The 4,902-nt window shown below is 34.3% G+C and overlaps 1 long non-coding RNA gene across 2 annotated transcripts; it reads right to left on the reverse strand.

Moving 5' to 3' along the window:
• Positions 1-1,245: 1,245 nt before the first annotated feature.
• LOC122227953 lies at positions 1,246-4,902 on the reverse strand. Of its 2 annotated transcripts, none has more exons than XR_006206296.1 (3): positions 4,699-4,902; positions 3,752-3,828; positions 1,246-1,351 (listed from the first exon to the last, which is right to left on the reverse strand). It is a non-coding gene; the product is annotated as an uncharacterized LOC122227953 (long non-coding RNA). The 2 variants fall into 2 exon arrangements; XR_006206295.1 differs by having other exon boundaries at positions 3,752-3,846.

The following is a 4,902-nucleotide window of genomic DNA, read 5'->3' on the forward strand; positions in this document are numbered from 1 at the left end:
ACCCAATTTAATATTATTTGGTGTTACTTAGCAATACTAAATAGTAATCTCCTATTTCCCCCTATTTTTGAATAGACCAGATCTCAATTAACAGCATTGATTTATTTAAAATAAAAATAGCTGGGTGCCTAGGTGGCTCAGTAGGTTAAGCATTTGACTCGAGATCAAGCCCTGCATTGGGTTCTGGGCTCTGTGCTGACAGCATAGAGCCTACTTGGCATTCTGTCTCTCCCTCTCTCTTTACCCTTCCCCCTCACTCTCGTTTTCTCTTTCTCTCTCTCAAAATAAATAAATAAACATTTAAAAAAATTAAAAAGCAAAAGTAGTGATCTCTCTTTATTCTCTAGCTCCCAATTGTAAAATCTCACAGTCCCCAATTAACAGTGATTCATTTTAAGCAAAAATAGTAGCAACTTTTTATTTTCTCACTCATTCCAAAAATGCATAATGTTACTTTAGTGCTTCCTCTACCCCAAATCAGAGGGCTGAAGCTCTTTAAAAACCTAGCATGATAGATGCCATCAAAATGGGTAAACACTGCAATCCTGATTTTCAAAGTTCTTTCCTAGTAACAACTATCATTTTCTTTCTAGAAGTTCAACTATGATACTTCCAGGTGGTCATCTCCTACAGAGTCTGATTTTTTCACCTAGACCTACCCAGTGTTAAAACACAAAATCATGGCAATACAACCGCAAAGGCTGGGACACAGAATGTAAAGCATCAGAATTAAAAAGCTTAAAAAGGGCAGATATCTGGATGTTGGGAGCATATGAGTCATCAGGAGACTGGTTCATTTTTTATTTTTCACAAAGATACTTGAAGTTAGAGTTTCATATGAGTTATAGATAGAAGGGGCCATAAAGATCATATAGTCCTAGCCTTCTTTCAAAAAAAAAGATAGAGGCACCTGGGTGGCTCAGTCAGTTAAGCATCCAACTTTGGCTCAGATCATGATCTCATGGTTCATGGGTTCAAGCCCCACATCAGGCTCTGTGCTAACAGCGCAGAGCTGAAGGCTGCTTCAGATTCTGTTGTCTTCCTCTCTCTGAGCGACCCCCTCCCCCACGCTCTGTCTCTCTCTCTCTCTCCAAAAAAAAATAAATAAACATTTTTAAAAATTTAAAAAAAAAAAAAAAAAAAAAAAAAAAAAAAAAAAAATATATATATATATATATATATATATATATATATATATATATATATATATATATATATAAAAGCAACCTAGTCTTGTGGCTAAGAGCTTATGCTGGAATTTGATGGCCAGAGTTCAAATCCTGACTCCATCATCTTCCATTCTATGAAGTTGGTCAAGTAGACTATCTTCTATGTAGCTCAGTATTCTCATCTATAAAATAGGGTAATAATGACATTTACCTCATTAGTTTTGTGAGGACTAAGTAAAATAATACGTATTTGGCAAAAATAGCTAATAAAACACTGAGAAGAAATACAAGAGATGAGAAGCTCTAACAAATATCAATACTTACTATGGAGCCTCTTGAGTGAAAATAATGTGGTTCTGGCAAATGAATAGGCAGACCAATGTAAGAGGATAGAAGGTAGAGAAATCAGTCCAACTACATATGAAATCTAGTGTATGGTAAGCAAACAACTGAGGCAAAGGAGGGCTTTTTAATATGATCTTGGGACGACTGTACAGACATCTAGAGACTCACTCTGTTGGTGAGGTTATGGGGAGACAAATAGTACTACAGAGAATGGAAAATAGTACAACCCCTCTGAATGGGTCATTTGCCAATGTCTAATGAATGGTTTTTGCATTTACCTTTCCAGAAATAATACGTATGCCTATATTATGTACACTTCTTCATTGTACCGTATTTGTATTTGCAGAATATCAGAAGCTACCCAAGTGCCCAGAGAAGACTGACTGAATAAACCATGATACTTACAATTGACTCCTAGGAAGCAATAAAATGGAATGAGGAATAAATAATAATAGTAATAATAATAATAATAAGTAATAATAATAATAAATACGATTTGGGAGAAACACTCAGAAAGAACCTATCTTTTAGTAAACACTTGGTAAATATTAAATTTTTTAAAATACAGATTAAGAAGTTAAGGCCAGGAGGTTATGTGACTTACTCAGTGTGACAACACACGGAGCCCTAGAGTTCCCAGTCTACATCAGTGACTTGACTTTGCCATTCTCTTTCTTACAAATGTTTTGATCTAGTAAATATTTCGATCTTGTATAAACACTAGCTTAGCTATAAACATTACTTAGCATTAAAGCAAGAGCTGAGGCAAATGCAAATGCTTTTCTCAAGAATTTAAAAAGTCCCATCGGTATGGATGCAGTTTGCACAGTGTTTTCTAGTTGAAGGCACTTTTGTAATACTGCCCACATTTTCATAGCCATTTATGATAACTCTGCTGTTGTTGTGACTAGTTGTTACTCTTACAGCCCTATAAGAAGCATGATTAGTAGTATCCCTACTTACAAAATTGGAAACTGGAGAACAGAGTGGATCACAGAAACCAATCTCCCTACAAGCCTATAGTTTTATGAAATGACACAAAGATTTAGCTAGATATATCAGCTTCTTCCAGGAAATGTGAACATTTAAATTTTTATTTCTTCTGTATATAGGACTAACTCTAAAAAAAAAAAAAAGTACAATTTGTATGTCACAAAAGATCAAATGAAGCCAAACAAGTCTTCTAGAATGAATTTGAAACAGAAAGTAATTCCATTATCACCAACCAGGGTAACATGCCCTGGTTTAATAATAATTATTTAAATCTTAAGCAATACCATACATTAAAGAAATACATAGAAGCTATATTTTGTTTTAATTTGGAGATGTAAGGAAAAGGGACTATAAGCTTACCTAACTTCTGATATTTTAAAAGAGGATTTTTAAAACCTTTTGTAGGCAAGTGCCCAGATGTATGAACCAGGGTATCTGTTACAATGTTGTTTGTATAATGCATAAAGTAGACAACATCTTAAATAAATACTCAATAAGGGGAGGATAAGTAAGTAAATCATGGCATATCTCCATCGTGGAATACTATACAACCATCAACACTGATGATTAGGCATAAACTCATCATGTAAAAATGTTCTATTCATGAGAAAAAAAGCAATTATAAGAACACATGGGTGGCTCAGTCGGTTAAGCATCAGACTTCAGCTCAGGTCATGATCTCATGGTTCATGGGTTCAAACCCCACATCAGGCTCTATGCTCACAGCTCAGAGCCTGGAGTTTACTTCAGATTCCATGTCTCCCTCTCTCTCTGCCCCTCCCCTGCTCACACTCTCTGTGTCTCAAAAAATAAACATTAAAAAAAATAAATAAATTTAAAAAATAAATAAATAAACAAATGTTAAAAAAAATTTTAAGAAAAAAGCACTTATAAATAGTAATTTGTTATGGTCCCATTTTGATAAAAATCTAAGTGAAAATCATATCTCATATGCATTGGAATACATAGAAAAGAAAGGCTGGAAAAACACATCAAAATAAGAATAAAGATTATTTCTGGGTAGTAGAATTATAGATTGGTTGTTTTTCTCCTTTATATTTTCAAACTGTTTACTCTAGTATGTTTCACTTCCAAAAAAAAAAAAAAAAAAAAAAAAAACTAATAAAGCTTGTAGTGCATCAGAAAGAGATGTAGATGTAGATCATAGGGTATAAATTGATGAAAACCATTATTCCAAAATGGTTAATATTAAGAAATTATTTTTAATCATACCAATAACTTACCTTCTGCAGCATACTTCATAGCAAATATGAGAGAAATTGCTTTATTTTCCTTCTGTCTCTGGGTAAACAGTTACCAACTAAAATCAGAAGCAGAACTAAGATCAAAACATAAAGGTTCAGGATTTCAATTCCCATTGCTAAAGTTCATTAATTCAATAAGTATTTATTATGCAGCTACAATTTAAGGAACATAAGGATAAGTCATGAACAGATCCTACTCTCAGAGACCACAGTTACTAACAGAATAAGGAACCTACTGAATTAAAAAAGAGATAATGCCACAGAAAGGTATGTATGAAGGAGAGGTTTCTTTTTATTCAGGGAGTTAACGAAGAGTTATTAAACAATAAAACAACAACAACAACAGAGGTTCGGTATTGAAAAGTTGAATTTGTGTGGTTATATGATGTGCATTACCTTAGAACAATGAACTCTATATAGTACTAGGTGAAGAAAGAAAGCTGCAAAGTAAAATGTGGTTTAGTAACACATGTATACCTCAGCAATGTATATACCAAAATGTTAAAATGATAATCTCTAGATAAGGGAATTATAGGGTTGGGTTTTTTTTCAGTCATTTTGCTATGTTGTCATGTCCTATTTTAGCACAACCCTAAAGTGTATATTACAATCAATAAAGAGGGGAAACTTGTCCATGGTGACCAAATAAAAGCTTGTATCATGCCATGATTAGTGCAGACTATGAAGGAACTAATGCTAACAAGATTGTGACCAGAATAAGGGACTTGCCCCATTTTCTTTTTTCTTTTTTAAGCTTATTTCTTTACTTTGAGAGAGAGAGTGAGCAAGCTGGGGAGGGACACAGAAAGAGGGAGAGAGAGAATCCCAAGCAGGCTCCATGCTATCAGCACGAAGCCTGATGTGGGGCTTGAGCTAACAAACCGTGAGATCATGACCTAAGCTGAAACCAAGAGTCAGACACTTACCTGACTTAGACACCAAGGTGCTCCAAAAGAGATTTTGTTTTAGCTGTAAGTCAACACTGAATGCTTAAAGAGCTAGCCATATTAGGAATTTGATGTCCCCTTTTCTGATACACCTGGTTCTGACTTTTTCCATCTGACAACATTGAATGAGTGCTACAAAACTATCATCTCTACTTTGGTGTAATGTTCAGAGAACTAAGTAGA

The sequence above is a fragment of the Panthera leo genome, chromosome C1 (genome assembly GCF_018350215.1).
Source record: "Panthera leo isolate Ple1 chromosome C1, P.leo_Ple1_pat1.1, whole genome shotgun sequence".
Classification (NCBI taxonomy): domain Eukaryota; kingdom Metazoa; phylum Chordata; class Mammalia; order Carnivora; family Felidae; genus Panthera; species Panthera leo.